This window comes from Protopterus annectens, chromosome 12.part0 (assembly GCF_019279795.1).
Source record: "Protopterus annectens isolate FY-2018-M chromosome 12.part0, PAN1.0, whole genome shotgun sequence".
In the NCBI taxonomy this organism is placed as follows: Eukaryota; Metazoa; Chordata; order Ceratodontiformes; family Protopteridae; genus Protopterus; species Protopterus annectens.
Genome location: NC_056746.1, coordinates 1,104,745,057 through 1,104,772,494, shown reverse-complemented (window position 1 = coordinate 1,104,772,494; position 27,438 = coordinate 1,104,745,057). Strand labels below are relative to the sequence as shown.

The window sequence follows — 27,438 nt, the reverse complement described above, 5'->3', positions numbered from 1 at the left end:
ATTCCAGTTGTTGTGATGGATGGAGGTTTGATTCTTCCAGTGTATGGTGATGCCTAATGACTCCACTAGAGGCAAGGTGTAGCAGAGGGTCCTGACCAGGAGACGCTTGGTGGGGGTGGAGAGGAGCCAATTGTCTAGATATGGAAATATCTGGAATCCCTGAAGTCTCAGATGAGCCGTTACCACTGCCAGAAATTTCATGAACACTCTGTGGGGCTGTCGAGAGACTGAAAGGCAGGGCTCTGAACTGGTAGTGACTGGCTCCCAGTCGGAAGCGAAGGAGGCTCCTGGAATGCTTGTCCATCTTGATACAGTAATACGCATCCTGGAGGTCTAATGAGCACATCCACACACCCTCCTGCAGATAGGGGAGGATGGATTGAATCGTGACCATGCGGAACTTGGTCTGAACTACTGATTTGTTTAGATGACTGAGATCCAGAATGGGCCTCCAGTCCCTGGTTTTCTTTGGCACCAAAAAGAATCTTAAGTAGAACCCTGATCCTCACTGATTTGAAGGGACCTTTTGGATGGCTCGTTTTTGAAGTAGCTTTCGTATCTCGGAAGCTGCCTCCTCCCAACTAGGTGGAACATCAGGAAGGGATTTCAGAGGTCTTGGATAGGAGATTAGTGGAACATGGTAGCCTCTGGTAATGATTCTCTGCACCCACTGATCGTTCGTAATGGACACTAGGCATCTTGGTGCAGAGAGAAACGTGCTCAGACTGCTTCCAGAGGAAAGCAATCGGGCAGCTCCTCAGAAGCGCTGATATGGTCTACCTGAGAAGGAAACTCTGGAGCCCTGGTTCCAGGGACCCCCTCTGCCCTGAAAGGGGCATCTTCTATTATTGGCACCCCCTCTGCCTCTGGAGGAGTCCTCACCATGTGCATCTCGGAAAGGACCTTGAGACTTTTTGTGCCACAGTTTTCCACTCCTCTGGTTCCTGGAGAATGAACGCTGAGGTTTGGAGAAATGTAGGCCTATGGCAGACAAGGTCTTCCCGTCTTGCTCACACCTGGCTAGTGTATCTTTGACCTTCGCACCAAACCAAACAGAGCCGAGGGCTCAATAGGGGCATTTAGAAAAGAAGACTTGAAGGAGTCCGTGAGGTCACAGATGCGCATCCAGGCATGATGTCTCATGACTACGCCTGCACCCGCTGCTCCTTCCGTCGCATGTGACAGCAACCTCATGGATGAATTAGATATGGATTCTAGGGTGGCAATTTGGGAAGCAACCTTATTTCGTGCACCATCCGATACTTGACCCATGAAGAGTTCTGGAGATTTCGGAGAAAAGATCTCTCTGGAGCCTCGTAAAATGTGCCATAAAGTTCAGAGACCTAACCGCGAAGGTCGCTGATGCAAAGACTCACTTCCCTAACCTGTCCACTGCCCAGGACTCTCTGTTGGGCGGATGAACAGCAGGACTCTCTTCTGCAAGGTCCTTTTTCGTGGCAGCCGCTGCCACCACCATAGCATCCACTGGCAAGCCTTTGGACTAATGGGGTTGATCCTCTGGAGGGGAGAGAACTTTGTCTGATCTCCTGGGGATGGCCTCAACAGAGTCGGGGTTCTTCCAAGCCTGTTGCATGATGAGCTTAACCAGCTCATCGGCGGGGGGAGGGGGGGGGTCACCCAAGAAGTAGAGGGCCAAGAGTGAAAGGCCTACAGGAATACAGATTCCTTTGAGGAAGGGGTTGAGAACTTCCAGTCACCCCTCTGTTTCAAGATCTCCATGATGTCCCCGAAGTGGAAATTGTGAGGAGGTGACCATGGGGACCCTTCCCCATCATCGTAGTCCATATCCTCTGTGAGTGACTCCTCCAGGGAGTCCATGTGTCTCCTCTTACACATTCCTCTTACACACCCGTTTCCGAGGGGGTTCTTCGGTGGGAATATCCGAAGAAGACTCGGAAGGTGAAATGCCCTGAACAGGGGGGGTCTCCTAGGCCTTGCGCTCTCAGAGTCCGGGGGGGGGGTGGACTTTGACAGCTGCAGCTCACAGGGAACTGGGGGAATAACCAACTGTGGAGGATTCCTGGCAGCAAGAGCCCTCTCCATCACCCAGAAAGCGGGCCCGCCCGAAAAAGAATGGGAGCCCGGAACCGAAGAAGACTGAATCGGAACAGAGGTCACAACCCGCTCCAGACGGTCCGCCCCTGGGGATGGAGCATTAATCAAGCTCAAAGCGGTAGACACCCTCTGCTCCAAAGTCAGGGCCAACAACACTGTCTGAACTGATACTGGGACTGAGGGCTCAACCCCCCCCCCCCAAGCATGAGATTGAGGAAGAGTGGGCTCCGAAGGAGCTGGCACCCAAAGGGATCTTGGAACCTCAGATAGACTTGCTGTCGGCGCCGAGGAAGGAATTCCTCTATTAAAAGTTGGGTAGATTGAGCCTCGGAACAGAGGGATCCAAGGGAGGAGAATAAGTTGGGGTTGCTGGAGAAATAGACCCAAAAGCCAGGAGTGGGATAGGATCTAGGCGGATTTGAGATTCCCCTAGCAGTCAGCAGCTGATCAAAAAGTCGCACCACATCCAATTTGGAAAGGCTCCTGGTGGATCTCACCGATGCACCTTGAAGGGGAGTCAGGCCGGTCCAAAAAGGGGCTGCAGGCTTGTCCGGCAAATGGGTCCACACTGGATGAATATTGGGTCCGTGGTGTGTCGCAGAATGGCACAGAGTCCAATTTGCAACAGGCATTAATGGTAAGGTCAGCGCTGTGAAAGGGCTCAGAACAGAAGTCACTATAGGAGTGGACGATAGGAACGGTTCCGATGACATTGTCGTAACTGATAACGAGGTCGATAGGAACGGTTTTGAAATCATTGGAACTGATAACGGGATCGAAATGGGCGAAGTCGGTGCCGATAAAGAAATGGAAATACTGGTCAGTATCAAAGACGTCATACTGGTCAGTATCTAAGACATCATACTGGTCGGTATCAAAGACATAGGCAGTGCAGCAATTGTCAGTGCTGGTGTGGGCGCTGACGAGGCTACCTCAGTAAACTTTATTGGAGCAGAGCTCGGAGCCGATGTACTAGTCAGCACAGAGGAGGCAGAAAGTACAGTTGTGTACACTTACCATAAATGTAGATGTTCGATTGTATTCACTGTTGCAGTCATCACATTTGGGTTATCTGCTTGCACTAACCCTCAGTTGGCTTGATTAACAAAGTCTTTGGTCCTGTGTCGGTTGCTGTCTCTTCTTCCGTGACGTCAGGGGTATAAAACATGCAGCCGACGCCAGGTGCCTCCTAATGGGAAGCAATTAAATATATAAATATATAAGGTTAAACCTCCAACAAAAAAAGCAAATACACCAAAAAGCTTTTAAGCATAGTAAAGGAGAGTTGAGGTATAGCTAAAAGAAGTCAGGGGGCTGGAGGGAGGGTGACCAGGACTGCAACAGTGAATACATTTTAACATCTACATTTTCTTCGTGTTTCACTGTTGCAGTCAACACATTTGGGTAGATTACCAAAGCTAAGGTTGGGAAACGGAATTCAGATAGCATTAGGACCAGCTATAAGGTCCTGCAAGACTGCAGTGGCAAAGCCAGCTCTGGATTTAGAGAAAATTGGCAAATGGTAATGCTTGAGAAAGGCTGTAGAGGTAGATCAGCCCTGGTTGAGTGGGGTCTGATCCCCTGTGGGATAGGTTTTCCATGGTGCTTATAGCAGAAATTAATGCAATGGCCTATCCATTTAGAAATGGTTTGCTCTGAAATAGCCTTCCCCTCTGTCCCTGCAGCAAATGCCACCAGCAGTTGTTCAGATTTCATTTGAGGTTTAGTCCTGTCCAAGTGGAATCCAAGTTGTCTGTACACATCTAAGGAGTGCAGTATCCATTCCCCTTTGTTCTGTGGATTAGGAAAGAAGGTTGGCAAATGAATGGACTAATTAAGAGCCACACTGGATACCACCTTGGGCATGAAGGATGGATTGGTTCTGAGGGACACCCTGTCCGCATGAAAGATGATGAAAGGCTCCACTGCCATAAGGGCCTGAATTTCAGATACCCTTCTTGCTGAAGTGATTGCGAATAGGAAAGCTGTTTTCCAAGAAAGAAATTTTAAATCTGCAGTAGCAGCTGGCTCAAAAGGAGGAAGAGCGAGTTTCTCCAAGACAAAGTTAAGGTCCAAGGCTGGAGTAGGAGCTCTCCTGGGTGGTCTTAAATTTTTGGCCCCACTGAGGAACTGCTTGAGCAGTTGATGAGAGAAGAGGGGGAGGTTCTGTGTTATAATGAGCTGAAATGGCTGAGGCATGAATTTTGTTGGAGGAAAAAGACAGGTCCTTGTGAAGCATCTCAGTTAAGTATTGTAAAATCTGAGGTAAATTGGGAGCTGCTGTGCTCATCCCTTGAGACTGGTTCCAGGCACAGAATCTTTTCCATTTTTCAGCATAAGATTTTCAAGTACTAGGCCTCCTTGCCTCTAAAATGATATCCATCACTGGTTTACTTAGGGATGGTAAAGGTGAGATTAGGTAATTAGCCAGGCTGCTAGGTTCAGTGTTTGAAGCTGAGGGTGCAGAATCTGGTTCTTCTGCTGAGACAACAGGGAAGGAGTCTGAGTCAGGTGCCACGGGGCCAACAGTGACACACTGCGCAAGAATGGGTACCAGTGTTGGCATGACCAGTCTGGTGCAATCAAAATCGTCCTTGGTTTGTCCTGTTTGATCTTTAGTAGTACTTTGGAGAGCAGAGGCAGAGGAGGAAAGGCACAAACAGATAGTTTTTTTCCATCTGAAGGACAGAGCATCCACTTTCCAAGCATGTTTGTGGGGAGTCCTTGTGCAAAATTTGCGCAATTAATAGTTCTGGGGGAGGCAAACGGGTCTATATCTGGGCTCCCTCATTTCCTTGTCAACATGCTGAAAATCCTTGGTTCCAGTTTCCACTCGTGTGGGTCCATGAGGTTTCTGCTTAGTCTGTCTGCCAGTATATTTAGTTTTCCTGGCAGGAATAGAGCTTGTAGATGCACTTGGTAGCTCAAGGCTGTGTTCCACAATGCCACGGCTAGTCTGCAGAGGGGGTACGAATGTGTACCCCCCTGCTTGTTTATGTACCACATAACAGTGGTGTTGTCCGTCTTTGCCATTAATTGTCCTGTAAGAATGTGGTCCTAGAAGGCTGTCAGAGCATTCTGTACAGCTAACATTTCTTTTTGATTGACATGCAGATGCATTTGACTTGGGTTCCATGTGCCCTGAATGCACTTCCTTGCCAGGTGAGCCCCCCCATGCATAGTCTGATGCATCTGTTAAGGTTGGAGAGGCAGGGTTAGTGTGAATGGTAGTCCCTTGTTTTGGTGGCAGGCCTCTGTCCACCAAAGGAACTCTAGGCATAGGCAAGGTATGATAGGAATCATTGCTTCTAGATCCTGAGAATGTTGCCACCATAGGCTTTTTAGATACCATTGTAGTTTCCTCATATGCAGTCTTGCATATGGAATTAGAAGAATGCAGGAGGCCATGAACCCCAAAACTTGCAGTACTTGCTTTGCAGATAGCAGTGTTTTTGTGGCCACTTGTTGAAGTATGTTGTCAAATGAATTTATTTCTCTGGCATGAGGAAAGCCACCTGGGAAGCTGTATTCAAGCTTGCTCCCAGGAATATAATTTGTTGACAGGGTACCAGGTGTGACTTCTTTTTGTTTATGGTATACCCCAGACAATTTAGAACCATTTGTACAAAGGCCAGATGATTCAAAAGTATGCCCTGGCTTTCTGCCCGAATTAAACAATTGTCCAGGTATGGGTATATCTGAATACTTCTTTGCCTGCAAAATGCAATAACTGGAGCCAGGCACTTTGTGAATACCCTGGGCGCAGTAGACAAGCCAAAGGCAGAGCAGAGAACTGATAATACGTGTAGCCTGCTTTGAAGCATAGGTATCTTCTGCAAGATTCCCTGATTGGGATGTGCAGGTATGCTTCTTTTAAATCTAGTGTTGCCAACCAGGCATCTTTGCTAGCATAGGAAACAACTGGTGAAGAGTCAGCATCTTGAATTTTGGAATCACCAAAAAGGTGTTTAGAGTAGCCAGGTCCAGGATAGGACACCATGAATGGCCTCTTCTGGGTACCACGAAAAGTAGAAACCTTGTCCCTGTTCCTCTTCTGGTACCAATTGAATAACCCCTATGCTTAAGAGAGAGTACTTGCTTTTGGGCCTCTACCCACTGATTTTGGGGTAGATCTGGCCAACCGCTTGGGGTTGGTATCATGTGGAAGTGAAATCTGTATCTTTGGGACACTATATTTAAAACCCAATTGTCCTGGGTAATGAGTTCCCAGTTCTTTGCATGCAGAGCAATCTTTCCCCCCCAAAGAGGCAAGTCAGTTGAAAAGTGCTTTGAAGTTTTAAAAAGTCATTAGGGGGAGTTGTATTACTCCCAGATTTGGACGTGGAGGCCCCCACTGGTTAGTCCTGTGCGTACCCTGGGACTGTAGCCTGGGAGCTCTGCTGGATCTGGGATTGGACTGACAAGGTCTGGAAGAGGCAGGAAAGGACCAATTCTTAGAAGGCCATTGCCTACTAAATCTTGGAGGTTGTACTTGTAAAAAATCTTTAACCGTTTGCATAGATTTAGCTTTTTCCTCCATCTTTTTAAGAAGTTCTTCTGCCTTGTTGCCAAACTGGTGGTCCTGATTTAAGGGAACATCCAGTAATTTAGCTTTAACATGATCTGGCATGGATTGCTCCTTAAGCCAAGCATGACTTTTAAGTACAGACCCAGTTACAGCAGTCCTGCAAGATGCCTCTTAGTGAATCAAAACCACATCGCAAAGTATGTTTTCCAACTTGTTCAGCAGAATGCATTGTTGTTGTTGTGTCTTTCGGCTTTTCCCGGTTAGGGGTCACCACAGTGGAACTCCGGTCCACTAATGATTGGCAGTAGATTTTTACGTGCCGAGTTGCCAGCTCTGAGGCAAAACCTTCAACGAAGGTACGCCCATTCACGCATGTCTCTACACAGAAGATGCTCTAGCTGAGAATCGAATGGGACAATGTCTTACTGTGAGGCGACAACGCTACCGCAGCACCACCATCGCAGTTGTTCAGCAGAATGCATAAATCCTGTAAATCCTTATTTTCAGCACAATCAGAAATCAACATCATTTTCTGTTTAAGCAATCCAGCAATATGCTGCTGATACTTTAACATATGAAACTGGAAGTTTAAGGTCCTAATGGCCAAAGTTGCAGAAGTCTATACCTTCTTACCCCATCTATCCAGTGCCCTGGAGTCTCTATTAGAGGGGGTATGATTTTTAGCAGTAGTAGCTTTAATACCCTTGGGTCCCTGTGAAATGGTCTCAGGATCCGAGTTAGGATTTTTGAAAAGGAATGTGTGAGAGTCAGGAACCCTGTAATATCCATCAGGTTTTCTGGGAGCAGGAGGTAGAAAGTCAGGGGCCAAGCTAGAGTCCAAAAAAGCATCAACAATGTCTAGTACAGGAGGTATGGCTAAAGGCCTGTCCTGGGGCAGGAGTAAGAAATCCCTAAGCCTCTTTTTAGAATCAGAGACTTTCCCAATGAAAATGCTCCCTGAGAGTAAGCAAGGTTTCACCAAAAGAGAAATCCTCTGTGGGGAGAAGCAGAGGAAATTGAGTCCTCAGCATCAGAATCCTCATAGGTAGATAAGGGTAAATCCTGGTCATCAGAGGAAACAGAAATTTCAGAATCCTGGTCAGACGTATCATAAGCAAACTCAGTCCTAGATCTCTTAGAGGGGGAAGGTTGGCTTCCCCTGATTAAAGTAATAATGTCTTCAGCCATTCTTATCATTTGTTTTTTAGGCATCTAGAGGCCTGACCATGCAGTCTGGGCATCAGTTTTCTAGGCATGGCTTTAGGCCTTGAAGAAGAAGATGGCATTGGTTTAATATGCACGTCAGTAGGCCTGACTACACCCTCAGAACCCGGTGCCTGCACAGCGGCTCCAGACACATCCAAGGTAGAGACATCCGCAGGTTCCGCAGTTGAAACATCTTGCGGCATACCGGACTCCGAATAGGTCTCAGTAGAGGCCTGAGAATCTGAAGTAGCGGGTATCAGGGGCTGCAAAAGTGCCTCACTGAATACCGGTGAACTGGCGACTGGCTTAGGAGAAGCGTTGTCGTCAGCTTTGGACCTAGGCGGCCTGTCTCTGTCTTTATCTTTGCATTTTTTCGGAATGTCGGTAGTCGGATGGCTTACCGAAGACATATCAGGATAATCGAACCGAGCACCAAAAAATTTAGAAGCAAAAATATACAGACGACAGATAGTTCGGGGTTTAAATAAGGCACAAAACAGACAGTGAGGCACGTCGTGGTCAGGGCCTAGACAAGGAATACAGTACGAATGAAAATCTTTGAGGTATTTGCTTTCCACAAGAAATGCAATTATTTACTTTTACTGACATCGGTTTCGATAGCGTTGTTGCCTCACAGCAAGAGGTTCTCCCATTCGATTCTCAGCTGAAGTGCAGGGAGTGCCTTCTGTGTGGAGTCTGCATGTCCCCCACCGTGGTTGGGTGGGCATTAGAAAGACATGCGTAAATGGGCGTGCCTTCGTTGAAGGTTGGACGTCGAGCTGGCACCTCGGCATTCATGAAAATCTACTGCCAATCATTAGCGGACTGGAGTTCCGCTGTGGTGACCCCTAACCGGAAAAAGCCGAAAGACAAACAAACAACTGACATTGGTTTAGAGCAAGAAAAAGTTTCTCCAATGGGAAGTTGAAGACTTCGGTTCTGAAACTCAAAAACAAAAATTTCAGGAGTCGGCCGACTGGCACTTGCGAACTGCTTCAGGCACCGCACGGCGAGAAAGACTGATGTAATGGCATCTGCTGCATGTTTTATACCCCTGATGACCTGACGTCATGGAAGAAGAGACAGCAACTGATGCAGGACCCAAGTCTTTGTTAATCAGGCCGACTGAGGGCTACTGCAAGTAGATAACCCAAATGTGATGACTGCAACAGTGAAACACGAAGAACATCAATGCTCAGACGATGACTTATGGTTTGGGTTTTAGGCCTTGAAGAAGAAGATGGCTTTGGTTTAATATGCACGTCAGTAGGCCTGAATACACCCTCAGAAGCCGGTGCCTGCACAGCGGCTCCGGACACATCCAAGGTAGAGACATCCGCAGGTTCCGCAGTTGAAGCACCTTGCGGCATACCGGACTCCGAATGGGTCTCAGTAGAGGCCTGAGAATCTGAAGTAGCGGGTATAAGGGGCTGCAAAAGTGCCTCACTGAAAAGACTGATGTAATGGCGTCGGCTGCATGTTTTATACCCCTGATGACCTGACGTCACGGAAGAAGAGACAGCAACTGACGTAGGACCCAAGTCTTTGTTATTCAGGCCTACTGCAAGTAGATAACCCAATTGTGATGACTGCAACAGTGAAACACGAAGAACATCAGTGTTCAGACGATGACTTATGGGCCTTGTGCTTATGACCTTTACCTCTGTCACTGGCCAGTGAAGAGGGGTCCGATCGAGGACGTTTCTTACCCAAAGCTGGAGGGGTGAGACCTCCGTCGCAGAAATGGCCTCAGAGAAAGGCGAAGCAAGCAGGCCCTTTAAAATAAGTTTGTTATGACGTTCATTAAGTGTCAGCTGACTGAAACTAGCACAGATATCACAAGGGGGTTTCGCCGACAAATGCGGAACCCCCAAACAGTAAACACATTCCTCACGGAGGTCACTATTCGGCAGTTTACCACTGCAAGAAGAGCAGTGTTTAAATCCCGTAGTTCACTTCTTTTTAGACATTCTAAAAAAAAAACACTTGCACACAAGGGACAGAGAGAGGAAATAGAGGAGAGAAAAAAATAAATACCAACTATGGTAACAAGATGCCGTAAATGTAGAAAGTTAAGGGATACCAAGAAATTACCAACAATGGCAAGAGAGAAATACCTGTGGGTCGAGCAGTAGCAATATAGAACAACAAGAACAAGTTGTAAGGAAGAAAAAACTTTTTCAAACTATTAAATCTTTATGAAAAAAGCACTTAGCTGGAGAGCTCGGTGAAACAATGCTATATGGCTGTGCGACAAACAAGATCTGGGGTAACTGAGCAAAGGACATTGTGGGTAGCAGATTAGCTTGAGAGTTTTTGGTGCATGCAAGCTTGGTATAAGGCCGACTCAATTCAGAGGGCTCGGAACTGAACTCATCAGTGATGGATAGGAAGAAGATTAACAACTTCAGATTATTTGTTATGTAAACCGTATATGCCCTCTAAACATGGTCTCCCCTCAGGGGTGAGCTGGGAGCAATGTCTACTTAAGCGATTTGCTCAGAATTGTGTAGTAGTCAAAAAAGGTTGAAGAAGTCAAACCCAAGACTACTGATGGCTCCTATTTCTCTACACTTTTTGTTTTCCCAGATTGGGGGGACCTCCACTGGGTCGGCTGCTAAGACTCAGCATAAATGGTTACCTGTTTGGTAAGGAATGAAGCCTACATCTGTCCAGACCACCCTGGCAAGCTAACTTCCTTCTTAGAGGATTTTTCTGAAACCTGCAAAAAACTCACAAGAGGACATGCTGTGGTTGGATCCAAAGCAATAAAGACACTGGGATTGAATGCCTTTGTGAAGGATGTGGTGTTTTCATGCACAACCTTTTTCCTGGGATGAACATACTGTACACCACAAATGCATGTCAGCCACTTACCAAAAGGGCAACTACCCTCCCTAGTAGTAGGGCAATAATATGCCACAACAAAAGGTTACAAATGGAACTTTTATCTGACCTATCTAGAACTTCTGAAGGCTAACCCTGATGCCACACACATTTGCTGCTACAAGAAAGACCTGAAGGTGGTACCAGCTGATACCACCTTTATAATGGGTAAAGTGCTGACATTCCAAGGAAGTTGAGGGCGGTTTGGCTTGGGGGGGGGGGGTGTACAAACTTTGGAAGTCTAGCCAGATGTCAAGCCTCACAGATAAAGCAGTTGCGTTAAGAAGTTGCCATAAGTATAGATGTTAAAGTACCTTTGCTGTTACAGTAGTGGCAGCATGTCACACTTCTGCCTCAGCAGGTCCAATACCTGGCTTGGCTTCCACAGCTTAGCACACTTCCCCCTCTAGACTACGCAGACACCAAACACCCTTCCATCTCGAATTATTTTTCAGTGCATCTTTGACAATAAGTGAGACATATTCCTGTGTCATATTTGCTTCTTTCTTGACCGGTCATCCTTCAAGTGATCAGAGCTGAGACTACTGTACAAATTATCCAGGTGGAAAAATTCCTCCTTGTACGAAGGCCCAACCAGAAACTCCTCCAAAGCTGTTCCTCCATGCTCTAGGTCAACCTGAGGAGGGAGGGCACCCTGCAATATGAGTCACAGGGAGTGTAGGTAAAAGGAAGGATAACTGGGGCACCTACCAGAACATCAGGATGCCCACATGAAAAGAAGAGGGGTAGAAGGAATTAAAAATTGCTGCAGAATTGAACATACTCTAATAACTATAACAAGTTACTAACACAACTATAACGTTTTCTTTGTATGTTTTACTGTTTTAGTAGTAATCACTCTTGGGAAATCTTCCAAAGCTGAGGGAACCAGTGGATGACTGACCTTCCAAAGATATTAGCTGCAGTAGTTCCTGTGGGATGGCCATGACAAATCCCATCCTCTCTCTACAAATAATGTCCAGGTTATAATGCTTTGAGAAGGTGTGGACAGATGACCAAGTAGCTGCTTCCAAAAAGCTAGGGTGCTGACACCAATGTCTTGCCATGGATGGAATAACATAAGCAAATGCAATTAGCTTACCACTTTGAGAAAGTCAATTTGTAGATGGTCTTCTACTACTCTCTTTTTGCAAAGGATATTTATAACTGGTCTGATTTTCTTTGCATCAGAGTCCTTTCAAGGTAAAATCTCGGCTGTCTATGCACATTCAGTGAACAGTAAATCTTTTTTTTTTCCTTTGGGGGACGTAGGACAGAAATAAAGGAGGTGAAGGGTCTGATTTAAGGACAGGTTTGTCACCCCTTTGGACAAGAATGTGGGACTAGTGCCAAGTGTCACATTGCCCTTATGAAAGCAAGGGCTCTGGCCATGACACTCTGCAGTTATGAAATCCTTCTGGCAAAAATATTTACTATTAATAAGCTAGTTTTCCATGTCAGGTACTTGAGGGGTGCAACAGCAGCAGATAACAGTTCAAAAAATTGTCATGCTAAAATCTCTAGGATACAGCTGAGATACTATGGTGGATAAAGTTCTTTTGTGGGCGACACAAATGCAGGACCCTAATGAGGAACTGCTTTACTAATAAGGACTAGAGAGAGTATTCATAAAGGCAGGCAGGCTGAAATAGCATACACATGTAACTTCACAGAGGAACAAGACTCATCTGATCTGAACATGTCTGAAAGGTATTTGAGGAGAAAGAATTGTTTCCATTTTGTCACGTGACTTTTCTTCCATTTGGCTTCTTAGCTTCCATTAAAATAGTAAGCATGCTGATGAAAAACACGTGCCTATAGGAAATGACAGCTAGACCTTCCAAGGGGTCTGTCTTGCGATATTCAGACTGGGATATATAAAAGTGATCTGTTGTTTTGGATCAAGAGGTTTACATGCTGACGCAGCAGTACAAGCTCTGTCCAGAGGATAGGACTCCATACTCAACAGGAGGGAGAACCAGTGCTATCTTGGCCATAAAGGAGCCATATGCAGCATTTCTGGTCTGTTGGCCTTTACCTTCTGTACTCCTCAGAGAAGAAAGGGGACTAGAAAATAAAAGGTGTACTGAAACAGGCCTGCCCAACACATGAAGAAGGCATATGTTGATCAGGACTGTGTACCTGGTGTGTTACTACAAATTTTCTTGAATTATTTTTCTTAATACAAAAAGATCTACTTCTGATACACCCGACCTATGGACACAACTCAAATACATACTCATCCAGCATCAATACAAGTAGCTCTGCTTCTGTTCTACTCAAGCTGTCTGACAGAATTTTCTCTTGAGATGAGATGCAAAATGCCCTGAGGGTCCTGCTGGAGTCCTGAGCTAGTAATATACCTCCATAACCAGCTTGCACAAGGGGTATGAATGTAATATTCCCTGTTTATTAGTCTGAGGATGTGAAGGATCCCTGATACTCAACACAAATCTGCTGTTTCCTCAGAATTTTGTCCCACCTCTACTGGATCCTGTGCCCTCATGGCTGTGTTGGAGAAAGCCAAGGCCTTAAGTCACCCGAGTGTTCTCCCATGGCTATGTTGGTGGAAACCAAGGCCTTAATTCACCCGAGTGTGCCCCCATGGCTGTGTTGGAGGAAGTCAAGGCAAGCAGGATCTGGGTATCTGGCTCTGCCTCAAATGGGATCAGAGACCAAGGTTCAGCTGTTGCATCCACCGTCTTTTTTTTTTCACGCAGGGCATAAATGAGATTGGGCACTGCAGGGAGTGGACATTTTGGCACAACCTGCTGCTTAGGTATTGCAGGAGTTTCCTCATGTGTACTCTTACTGGGGGACCATTAATCCATATACTCCAGTATTCAGAGAAACTCTCTTGCAGTAATTTGATTTTACTGTGCAACAGAACTAAAGTGTTCAGTCAGGGAAGACTTTCTCCAAGTGGAGAAAAGCCTTGTAGATCATCCTGCCTACTAGGACTCCCAGAACAAGACTTCTCATGGGTAACGGCTATGATTTTTTCAGGTTCAGAGTGAACCCTTGCAATCAGTAACAGTGAAATTGTAGAGCTGTCCTGGTCTCCTTTAAGGCTGGTGTCCGAATCGGGGAGTCATCCAAAAAGAAGTAAATGTGACTGCCCTTAGTTCTGCAGAAGGCAAATTATTGGTTCCAGGTACTCTATGAACACCCTATGTGCAACACCCTATGTGCATTAGGCAAAGCAAAGACCAAGGAAATTAACCAGAAGTAAGAACTCCCTGCATCAAAATCATAGGTACTACCCATCTGTCCTGGCTATATGTATGTGGAAGTAGGCATTATTTCAGATCCAGGGTAAGCATGAAGTCTTGAGGGAAAGGCATAGGCAGAACAGCCTGCAAGGTTAATATTCTGAATTTTTGAACTTTTAGGAACTTACTCATCCCTGATAAACTGGCTTCCAGGCACCCTTCTTGGAACTAGAAAAAGTCTAAGTAGAAGCCTCCACCCCTTCTTTCAGTTTTAGTACTCCCTCTAAAGACAGCTCTCTGGATACTAGTGGAATGCCCAAGAACCATGATCTTATGAAGTCTACGTCTTTAGTCCAACATTTTCAGGACCTCTCTGTCCTGGGTGATTTTTTTCCTCATTCCCTTCCAAACAAGCCTAAGTGGCCTCCTATTTTATGGGTAAGTATGGGTTGCAGAGGAGGGTTTGAGGTGGGATTTGGGGATGGGGATGGAGAAGAGAAGAGCTTTGAGGAGTAATAGCTTTCCCTTTCATGGTCTTGGCAGCAAAGGTTTTCAGGCTTCACCTTTTGGTCAGCGTTTCATTTTCTCTTATACTGGCCTTTCTTCCCTTTTGGTTGCTTGGCTTTGTCTAGCATACAGTGAAAGGCTAACTCTTGGTTGGACAGTTCTGGGTGCTATTCAGAGTGTGGACTGAAAGATCTGTTCTCAAACAGCATAACCTTCCTCTTTCTTCAGTTTCTTAAACATATGTTCTGCAAGTGTCCCAAAAAGTAGCTCCTTTTCTATTTAGGCATTAATAAGTTGTGGTTTTACATGGTCAGCCAGGCATGTCTCCAAACAACCTAGTTGCTGCCCCCCTTGGTAAAGGAAACGGAACAACCTGCTCAATTCATGCTGAGGTAGGATGGAGAACATCTTGATCTCATTTTGAGGACGGGAGCCAGCTGCGACTAAATGCATGTGTTCAACGAGGGCTCAATGATCAGACATCTTTGCTCCAATCCTCAAAATGAGATCATTAAGGCTATAAGACTACATTTACAATGTGGAGTGACACATGTATTGAATTTTTTATATTAAGTTTTTTTTTAACATTAAATATCAAGTGATTTTTCAAATATATTATGTACAAAAGTGTTGTTTGTAGTGCTCTTAACATTAGATTTCAGAAACATTTTAAAGTATCTACCTTATTTGCAGTGTGTTATTTAGTCAACTGGGATAGGCTTGCTTAAATTTGTGCTTTAACATTGTGCAATTCCATGTTCCAATGAACTACAGGAAGTGATGTAAATTTTTTTTGATGATCATATGAATTTTTGTACATAAATGCTTTGATTAGGCAAGTTGTTTATTCTGAAGAAGCCTTTTTTTAAAGAAGAAAGTGCTGAACAAACTGTGGTATAAATAGATTTGTGGTGTTTTTATAATTCCTGCTTGGTGAGTGGCTTCTTCCTGGTATCGCCATTGTAGGAGGCATTGTTCTTGGTTATTAGTTATTTTGAGCCTCTGCTTGCCAATAGATTTTTGTGTTTTGTGACAGGGGGAGGGATGCTGCAGGGGCAGTCACAGATTTGTGCCTTCAAAGGGTGGCCTCCCAAATAGAGGTTCCCTTTGGGATTTTTCACAGCATCTTTTCCTGGGTGTTTTCCTTTGTTTCTGGACTGCCTTTGGGTCCGTAGATTTAACTGGGTAATTCCTATGGTATCTAGGGACTAAGATGAGTAGGATCTGTATGCAGTCTTTCATGGCCTTACCTTGGTCTTGAAGTGCTTTGAACAGACTGGCTGCCTAAGGGACAAACAGTAAATCTTTGTCCAAGGACGAATCTAGAATGTTTCATTTAAAATCTGCAGGCATCGGCTAACTGTGAAGCCATGCATATCTATAAATAATGGATCCTATGGCAGCTGCCCTAGAATAGGCATCCACAGCATCATAACTGCACTTAATACTGTGTCTGATGATCTAAGTGGCCTGTGAAAGTAAGCTCTGGATCTGTTGCTTAGAGTCTGCTGTAGGAGGACCAAAGAAAACTTCAAGGAGTTAAGAACAGAAATCAAATACTTGTTATTTGAGTCTGGTAATTAATTGCCCTAATGGTAAGTGATGCAGAGGTATAAACCTTCCCTCCTTTATCTATCCATAGTCCTACTATCTTTATCACTAGGTAGGGCATTAGCATTGAGCAGAAGCTTGGAGGGCTTATCTGAAGAGAGAGAGATACTGCAAGGGTCTGCCACTGGGTTCTTATAGATATTTCAGGTTACCAGGGACCCTATAATACCTATCTGGTCTCTTTGAATCTGGTGGGTGAGAATCAGGTGCAGAAGAGGTGGACTGGAAGGCACCTAGAAAGCATCAAGTTCAAGAAAACCTGGAGAGGGGGCAGGGGTGCCCATCTCCAAGAGACTATAGTACCACTTCTAAACATCAGAAGTCTCCGTGGATTGCCACAATGATTCATCATGCTCTGTATAGTTTCCCCAAAAGAAGCCTCCTCTATAGGGGAATCTGATGAGTGTGTGTCCCCTTCACTTGGAGAGATTTGTACTGGAGAATACAGCTGAGAGGAATAGCCCAGAGAATGGTCAGAATCATAGTCTTGCTCCTCAGTGGGAAAGGAAAGCACAGTAGGTTTAAGGTGGTTGTGGAGACCCAAAGGTGGAGGTTTCAGAGACATAATAGCTTTAATTACCCATCATGAAATGTCCAGCCACTCCTTCACCCTAGCAGTTGAGGGGGAGGCCATGTGCTTAGTCTTTAGCTTTTTCTTTTTAGGCATGACATCTACCCAGATACAATGCAGAGGACTGGAACCATTTCTGACCTCTATTAGACAGCCTGGGATTTCTTCTCTAACTAGAATTTGGGGGATGCTGTGCGGTTCCTCTGCTATGACAAGATGCAACTCCTTGGATGTATCGGCAGTCTGAAAGGCCTAAGGAGACATACCGGCCTCTAACAGGGTCTCTGTAGTGGGCAACTGAGAACTGGCCTGATATACTGCAGGTTTGAAACCTCAGCAGGTATGTCACAGTCAGAAAAGCGAGATCCACTTAAGGCAAATTTTTTCTTCAGATGCAGATGAATGTCCAATGAAGCAAAGTCAGCCACTTTGGCTTCAGACAAGCATTTAAGATGATGGGGCTTGAAGTGTTGATGTTAGAAAGCCTAGATTTAAGGGTTTTTGGAACAACCAACTGGCAGAGCAAGATTTGTGATAGTGTTCCAGGCCAATGAAAAAATTTATTCCTCCTAGCTGATGTCACAAATTTAACAAAAAAATTCTAAGACAAAAAGGAAGGTTCCCCAATGGGGTGACCAAACAACAAACAGTCTGATGGATACATGACCTGCATTCGGACTGGTGGCAAGATAGCCTTAGGGACCACTCTTGTAAGTCTGTTTTTATACCCAAACATGTACAAGCTGCAGTCATGTTTTATGACCTAGGGAGGGTAAAGCTTTGGTACCCCAGCCAGATGTCAGTGGTGACAACCCATACATCGGAATACTGCACCACTGATTTCAGTCAGGTCATGTTTTATATAGGATCATAGGGAGAAAGGCTATTGACCAGAGGTCATTTCAAGCCTAGGCATTTCATCCCGATACAATACCATGAAAATGTTAGTTGATACCAAAGACTGCATTTAGTAATGACTGCCCACATCCAGGAGGGTTGTGGGCACTATTCCCAGTAGGAATTTACGGTGCCCCATCCACTTATCCAGGGTCCTTTTGAACAGTGTCATAGAGGTGCTCTGTTTCTGCCTATTACAAAGATGTGGCAATTGCTAGGAGATGAATCTTTCCCTCCAGTATGCCCTACTTAAGTCGCACACCATATTTAAGTCCCTGGAATGGGTGGCCCTAGTTCCATTTGATTTATAGACATGCAGCAAGTTGATCAAGTTTGGGTCTAAGATTGCTCTGTAAGCCAGGCACAAGTCCACCCTAAGAAGTCTATATGATACAGAGTAAAGTGACAGGGACTTTAGTCGGTCTGTGTAGAGCACGTGCTGGAGCCCCTTCATCTTCTTTCTTAGAAACCTCAGAGGTCTCTCCAACTGCTGCAGGTGCTTTGCACAGTACATGCTGAATGGGGTGTTATACCCAATTATGGACCAGATTAGTGCAGAGTACAGAGGGGTTATAACCTATTTTGCTCTCAATGTGATGCCTTTACTAATCAAGCGTGCTACATAGAAAACCTTCCCTACTACGGTAGACACATTGTGGTCGAAGTTAAGGTCACGGTCAACTCATGAAACCAAGTCCCTTACCACTTTGTGGGTACTTAGGGTATTATTGTTGACTTGGTAGTGGAAGGGACATTGTGTGTGCCGAAGGGAATGATTATGCATTTCTCTGCATTAAGTCTGACACTGTGACTAAATACACCAGTCAATGGTGTGTGCAAGACCCTCCTACAGTATAATGACATGATTTGGGAATCAATAATTGCACCCAGTGTGTAGTCCTCTGCAAATTTGGTCAGCCACAATCCCTTAGTTTTGACCTGAACGTCTGAGAAGTATATACCAAACAGTAGGGGACCCAGCAATGATCCCCTGTGGCACCCTGCTGGTAAGAGGTTGATGTGGAGTCGCCCACTTTGATAGTTTGTGTCCGTTTTTGGAGCCAGTTACCACCCATCTTGCAACAAAGGGGTTTACATTCAGTTTGCGAAGTTTATTGGTAATGCCAGAGTGCGGGATTGTGTCGAAAGCTTTTGCCAAGTCGAGGTATGCTGTGTGCACAGGTCCGCGATCATCAATGGCCCTGGTCACAATTTCAAAAAAATTTAACAGGGAAGACATGCCCTTGAAGCTGCAGTGGGTAGGATCCAAAGTATGGAGATTGCCTGTGTCTTTATTTATGAGTTCCATAATGATACATTCCATGGCATTACAGATGAAGCTGGTCAGGCTTATGGGTCTGTAATTCCCTATGTCTGTTAGGCCACCTTTGTGGAGTGGAATAACTGTTGCTGTTCTACATTCTGCAGGAAGAAAGCCTGTGGTTAGATTATGATTGAAAAGGGTACATAATGGGGAAACCATGCTTTGGCCTGTTTAGAAGACAGCCTGGGATGCCGTCTGGTCCCATAGAGGCTTTGATTTTTTGCCTTGGACAAGACTTTGATGACCTGTTCTTCAGATATGTAGGGTGTGGGGGAAGTTTGGGGCAAGGTTTATGATAGATTTGGAGAGGATAGGGGGTGGAATTTTCACTAATCCTATCCAGTAGCAGGTTTGCTATCTCTGTGGGGTCAGTATGTGTGATACAGTTGGTCACTAGCTCTGCACATGCTTGGGTCCTACCCTTTAGACTAAGTATGTAGCTGTAAAAGGCCTTACAGTTAACCTTGGCTGTGCTAGCTAAGTTTTTCTCAAAGAGGCCCTGAGTGGATTTGACAAGTTTTCTTATTTGCTTGTTGAGATTGAGGGGGATGCTTTTCCACTGTTGGGGTCTCACCTTTGTTTTTATGAGCAGCAACTTTTTGCATTTATTGTAAAGTTTGTTGATGCCGGATGTCCAATATGGTGGCTTGTTTTTACTTGGGGCTGTGGCTTTGATTCTTTCTGGAACAACTGAGTCTATACACTTGTACAAATGATTGTACAGGGCTTTAGTGTAAGCTTCGGTGTAGTTACCACTTCCAGCCGGGGGTGGAGCATGGAATGTATTTATACCTTCACCTAAGAGGGTATAGTTTTCTTTGGTGAAGTTTTTTAGGCCAATTTCACCCTTTGTAAGTTCTGGTGTTAGCGTCAGCTCAAAGGTGACTGATTTGTGGTCAGATTTAACTAATAAGGGTCCGACAAGTGTGGTAGTGTATCCATTTAACATGTTAGTGAGTATGTTTGTTCCTCTTGTAGAGGTATAAAACAATTTGTTCCAAGGCATTTGAGTTAACGTCAAGGAACTTTTATGCTACCAGGTTTGGGCTAGGGTAGGTTTCCCAGTTGATAGTGGGATAATAGAAAACCCATTGAAAACCCCCCATAACCAGAGTGTTTGGTAATATTTGCAAAGTCTCCAGTTTGGTTAAGTAGGCTTCATGCGTATCATGACCCATGGCGACATGTGTTGAGTGTTTCACTGGAGTGTAGATGGTCCTGGGTTCTAGTCTAGGGTATGAAAACTTTAATAGAGCACTGTAAATTCTTACCAGGGATAGTACTCCCAACCCTCCTGGACATAGGCAGTCATCACTAAATTGCAATCTTGGGTGTTGACTACCATTTCTATGGTATTACATTGAATTGAAACGGCTAGGCTTAAAATGACCTCTGGGTTGGTAGCCTTGTAACCAACTAAGATCCTATAACTGGCTATGACTTGAATGGAGGGGTCTTACCCACCATAACCTGAACGTAGAGTAACTTCATGGAGTTGTCCAGTCTAACTAGATGGGGGGGGGGGTGAATTTATCTCTAACAGATAGAAACCCCGCTGCCTTTGGTTCTCACATGTTCATTTTGCGGTCTGAAGGTGTGGAAGGCATTGTAGCCTTGCAGAGTATGGTGTTACTGGCAGACTAATCTTCGGTGATTTACCAGAAAATCAAAAAATTTACAAGGGACAGGGCAAAAAATGAAGCAAAATCAGGGCAGTGCACAAGTTGGTTTCACTAGTGCATTAACTTCACGAGTTTTTAGAAGTCATGGATAGGTGTAGCAAACACAGTAATCCAGTCTCCACTCCAGTACTGACAGTGGAGGCAAACAAGACCTGCTGAAACACTGAGCATTGTGGAACCTCAATAGTTCCTGGATTCTATTAAGACAGCTCCTTAGATCATTCTTTTTTTTTTTCTGATTGCTAAATTCTAGTCTGGTTTACCATTCTGAATCCCATACCCAGGCTACAGTCAAGTAATCTGTGTACTCCGAATTAGTACATTTGTACAGTATTTACCCTTTGTCTGGTGAGAGGGTGACAACCCCTGTTAAGTTCCCATTTCAGCTACTGCCCAGAGAAGACAACAAATGCAGCAGTGATAAATCTTTCAGAAACAACCGAATTAGAAGTCTGGAGAGGTTTATGACCGACTGAGCTAGCTTCTGCAATTATGTATCCATACAAGACTTGCTGACAGAATTTCACATAAAAACAATGTTCATGACTGCGGGCAATGAATTAAGTGTGTAGGGCAATGTGCATTTTTTGTGTGGATTGGGGTAATATAGGAGGCTGTGAATACAAACAGAAGTTACTTGTTACACCTTTAAATGGAATTCCCCACCTCAGACATTCTTCACTATAGCTGGATACCTGGTCATTTTCTGCCGACCCCCCTCCCCAGCAATTAAAGATTCATGTCACTTACAAATATTTGTAAGCTGCTCTTAATGCCAATTTAATTTGAAATTGGTTTGACTATGTTCAATCTGCTTCAGCTGCATTTCTAAATTGCAATCAAGTTCTTTTGTCTGGACAACTTTTCTGTTTGTGAAAAGCAGTGAACCTGGTGAGAAATGTGGCCATCAAAAAACATTAGCAGATAATTAACTAAAATCCTTTGCATCTCAACAGAAGAAATTAACAAACAGATTAAAGTCTATGCCTGCATGGTGTAGCAGTGAATTGTGCAGATCTTGTTTCAAGAAAAATATATGCATTTCAAAGCAATATCTTACAGTGCAATTATTTCACTTAGTTTCCGTGATAGAAATGAGTAATCCTAAAAAGCAAAAATTAAAGGCAAAGCATAATTATTCTTAATGCTCATCTTCTCTCCTTTAGTCAAGTTTAGTGTTTTGTTGACATTTACATGCCTACCTTTTGCAGTGGGGCACTGCAGTATCTACAGTGCTGTGATGCAATTTCTCATCCAGTTTTAAATTATGCAACTCACTGACTTTTTTTTAAAATAATTTTTGTAAAATACTGTTTTTACCAAGTTAATATCGTAATGACAGTCAGTGAACTCTGCCCTCTGTGATGCCAGAGTAATGATGGCATCTGGATGCATTCATAGACTTTTACTGGACACACCTCTGGTGATGTCACTGAGGACTAAACCAAAATTTAGGTGGAAGCTTCTTTAATAAAACATTACAAACCTTTTCATTGAAAAATAGATGACATAAACCAGGAGTACTAGAGGCAAAAATACATAGTATTCATTTAAGCTAATAAAAGCCACGAAACATGCCAAAATGTCAACAAAATATTAAGCATACAGTATTAACGCAATGAGCTGTTAAGGGACTTCAGCTTGTAGTTCTGATTCCACAGTCCCTGCTTGTAAAATGGACAGCAATGTGCAAATTACTTAACCATGGAAAGCTCTAAACATCAGAGTAATATTTTAGTCTTGAAATGTGTGACAAAAAGCACATAGGCGTACCACTCAAATGCATCTCATTTTGAGGACAAAGTTTCTCAGTATGCTTCATAAAGGTTTACTGTTAAATGCTGTGATGGTCTATCATAAATTTAGTGGCAAGACTTATAAACTTCAGGACAAAAACACTGAAACTGAGGCCCATAGTTGTATACTAGGCTATCATTATAGCAGACCTTTTAACAGCCAAGCTACTGAAAAAAAACATTACTTGAACCTTAACCATACCTGGAAGTTAAAACTGACATATCCTTGTCCACTCAACCAAGATGAACTTAGAGAGTTAGGGAGCTACTTTGATTAATATGCATAGTAAGCTTATTCCATACAATGGGGGGTTACAATATAGTTTTACATCCCTAAAATGGTTATTGGTGGTGCTACTTTTGTTTTACAAACAGGTAAAACAACAGTCAGGACAGAATCATTTGCAGCCTTAAAAGACAAGCTAAGCAGAGGTTACCATGTAGAAGTCTGAAGAGTGACAGGGATTTTAGATGATGTTCTGTGCAGCTTAGAGAACCCATACCAGATTGGTTACAAAGTGTTGTAGTTTTCCAGTTGAGCAGTATGTGTGTGGATGGATACATGTCAAAGACAGATACCATACTCTTGTGTACCTTGATAAGGGAAATGTACAGGCAGATAACAGCAAGATTTCCTAATGACTTGATGATCCAAAGAAAGTTATCTGTCCAAGAATTAAATTAGTTCTCTTATGTCAGCATCAAGGGGGTATTATTTAATAGGCAAGTGTACGAGTCTGTTTCTCAAAGACAATAAAACATTTCTCTGCAGTGGCCTCCAGATTGTGGTGCTAAGACCAGGTGTTTGTGTGGGTGATGTCCTTTTGAAGGATATGGATGCCACATGATGAGTTGATTACAGCTCTCCGTTGGCAGTCAACAGTAAACTTAGATGGAAACCCTTGACATCTGCGTGGAGACCAGAAAAGTAGAAGTGGTGTGACCATAAAACAGAACCCTGTTGGACACTATTAGTGACCTGCTTTTTGAAAGAATGTGGGCCATCAACCCTGCCTGTGTGGGTCATGCCAGAGTTCTAGTTTGTAATGTAAGGAGGTACGCATGGATTAACATTTAAGTGTTTTAGATTCTCAGTAATGCTGGAGTGCAGGATGGTATCATAGCCTTGTTATAAGTGGAGTGCCACAATCCAGTGCTTCAGAGACTTTCTAAAAGAAACTCACTAAATTTAGTGAGCTAGGACCTACATCTCACAAAACCACACTGGTTCGAACAGAGGACTTGTAAGCTGCCAGTATAATTTGATTACGAGCTCCATAATTATATTACATATATGTGCATATTTATATTAGATATATAACCATATATAAATAGACATCCATACATATATATATATATATATATACACACACACACATCTATATATATATATATATATATATATATATATATATATATATATACACACACACACACATTTAAATATATATACATATATATATATATATATATATATATATATATATACATATACACACACACACACACACACACAAGTCTAATATATATATATATATATATATATATATATATATATATATATATACACACACACACACACACACGAGTCTAATATATACATATATATATAGAGACATACACAGATATATAGACATATAGATATATACATATAGATGGATATATACATATATACATATATATATATATATATATATATATATATATATATATATATATATATATGTCTATGTATATATATGTCTATGTATATATATATATATATATATGTCTATGTATATATATATATATATATATATATATATATATATGTCTATATATATATATATATATATATATATATATATATGTCTATGTGTGTATATATATATATATATATATATATATATATATATGTCTGTGTGTGTGTATATATATATATATATATATATATATATATGTCTATGTGTGTGCATATATTTATATATATATATATATATATATATATATATGTCTATGTGTGTGTATATATATATATATATATATATATGTATATATATATATATATATGTCTATGTGTGTGTATATATATATATATATATATATATATATATGTCTATGTGTGTGTGTATATATATATATATATATATATATATGTCTATGTGTGTGTGTATATATATATATATATATATATATGTATATATGTAAACGATAGTTTGCCAAAATTCAATGCCCCTCTGAAACCTGAGTTCACCCTAAGCAGAATTGTTCACAGGGACCCAGTACAACTATGTAAATGGCTGTATAGAGGCTGCTGTACCTTCTAGAAGCAAGCTCAAAACAAGATGAAAAACAAACCACACTGGTGGAATCCTATCCTTAATATGATATATAACAAAGGGAAAAAAGTAATGGCTAAAATCAGGAATAACAGCTCCCATAATGATAGAAACTCTCTAAACTAATAAATAAATAAATAAATAGGACTAATCAAGTCTAACAAGGCCATTTACAAGGTCAAGATAGTCCCAGAGGCTAAAGACGACCAGAAGGCAGTTTATGTTCAAAAGCAGCACACATCAGTGCGCCAAACTGGTGGTGAAAGGGGCCATCTTCACGGAGCAGAGTGACATGGTGAATTTGCTGGCTGACAAATATTTCAAACTTCACCCACACCCCACTCCCCCCCATGAAATGCCTACTAGCATAACTCCCCAACTATTAACAGGGAACAAGTCCTACCAGCACTCACTAAAGCCGAAAACACAGCCTTAACGGTCACTGACAATATCCTGGGATGGCTCCTAAATAGCTTGAAACATGATCTAGCATGACCACTTGAATCACTTTTCAACTATAGCCTCAGAACAGGCTTTGTACCACAAGAATAGAGGACTGCAATGGTCATCCACCTTCACAAGGGTGGACTATTAACTGATCACAGAAACTACAGTCTGACTAATCTAATATGCAAAGCCATGAAACAAACTGTCATGGAAATGGTCGACAAAACCATAGGCAATCTTAAGACATTGGACCCAACTCAATCTGGCTTTAAGGGAAGGTCATGCCTATTAAACCAGGCGGACTTCTTGGACAAAGTCACTAAAGCAATGGATAAGAGGAAAAGGTGCATACAGCCCACATGGACCTGGCTAAGGCATTCAATACAATATCTCACACAGACATAGCTGACAAACTCACCAAACTAGGAATAAACCCCTCCATAACTCGCTGGATACCCAGCTGGCTCCTAGACAGGGCTCAAGAAGTCAGGACTGGTGAGGCCACCTCCACTAAGACACCAGTCACCAGTTGGGGCAGCTGAAGGCTCTGTGCTGGGACAGCTTCTACTTGACATCTACTTCTCGGAGATTAAGACCAACGTCAACGGCATATGGCTGACCAAGTTTGTAGATGACTGCAAATTGGGAGCACTCAGAGTCCCCCCTATGACACAAGCATCTTACAAGAGGGTGCAATACAGACAAATGACTGATGCCAAAGTCATAGACTAAAATTCAAGGTCAAGAAATGCATTTTAGTGCCTTTTGGGAATACTGCCACTCAGAGCTAATTACTCCATTGATAAGACACTCCTAAGAGTTGACCCAGTAGTCAGGGATCTGGGAACATCGACAGACAGTAATATGCATTTGACAGCATGTGGCAAGGTATTAAGAAACTCATTCTATGCTGTCCAACTTATAAGTAAGGGCACACCATCCAGGTCCAATGAAGTCAAAGTACCACTTTATTTGGATCTCATCAGACCCATCACAGAAGTATAATGCCCACCTTGGCATGTACCAGACCAGACGTATACAACAGCTGGAGCTCCCACAAAGGTTCCTTCCCATTAGGACCCAGGGTATAAACACATTCATCTTGTATGGATCGCCTTAAAGCCCTGTCTCTATACTCTGTCTCCTAAAGGTTATGGAAAAGCTATCTATATCTGGCATACGAAGCATCCTTGGCTCCAGCTATGATGGACCTTTTGCATATCTGCAAAATGAACAGCATCAGAACTACTAGATAAAAGGATTTAATTTTTTTTGTGACAAATAAGACATGCTGGTGAACCAGAGATGCGTCTCAGAAGACAGACCCCTGGGATCACTTCATTGGCTTTTCTTGACAGAGGCTCAGTTAATTAATCAATGGGGCGGCAAAAGCTGATACACTCTGGCTAGGCTTATAAATGCCCTCGGGCAGATAGCCTAGTACCTACCTATGAACCTAAGATTCCCATTCTCTGAAACAGGCTCCTCATCCAAATGAAGCAGAGTCCATCCTTAACACTACTTAAAAGAGTAACACTGACTAATGAATGGGAAACCTGAAATTCACCCCAGGTCTGGCCCCTATGTCTCTGACAGAGGCAGACAGTAATGCCCAAACTAACGAACTCCAACCATACAACCTCTGGAAACTTCCCAAGATGATCCCTCCTAGTAAATATCCATGACACACAGGGACACAACTGGGAGGAGTTGCACAGCTAGGCTTATAAAGGCCCTGTTGGTCCTCAGCCTAGTGTACATCTATGAACCTATGAAAAGCATTTCTTCTCTACATCGAGAAGTACTAATTCCATACATACTGCCATAATTCATTAATTATTGAATATGGTTCCATCATTTATATGTAGTCAGTCCAGGATACAGAAAACCACAAAGATTCAGTATGCCTTTGTGAGAAAGGTGACTTAAGTGGAACAGCCATCATATCCAAAGAGACTGGAATTACTGAATTTACACTCAGGTTACCAAAGATTAAAGAAAAGGCATTTAATACAAGTTTAGAGATCCACATATTCTGATGCTGTAGCATATTATTTTTAATCTTAATGTTATATGACAGGGTATAAATACCAGAAATAATGGTTTGTTATTACACATTTATCCAATTACAGGTTAAAAAACAAGTTTTTCACTTAAGGATAGCCAAAATGAGACAATAGGCTACAGGGAGTTGTGAGGCTCCAGCTCTGGTTTAATTTAAAGATATGCTTGATTACTACTACACAACAAAATCTAAATTCAAAACACTGGGACCTGGGCACAAACTCCTTAAAGGTTCTTTTTTTTTTTTTTTTTTTTTTTTGAATTATGGATTTGTACCTCTACACTTGACATTTGACCTTTCTACCTTTGGTCT

General features: G+C 43.0%; 1 protein-coding gene across 1 annotated transcript in view; it reads right to left on the bottom strand.

Annotated features, from left to right (window-relative positions):
- DLGAP4 (DLG associated protein 4) overlaps positions 1-27,438 on the bottom strand; it is a 1,245,417-nt gene that overhangs the window by 180,906 nt on the left and 1,037,073 nt on the right. The window lies entirely within an intron of this gene.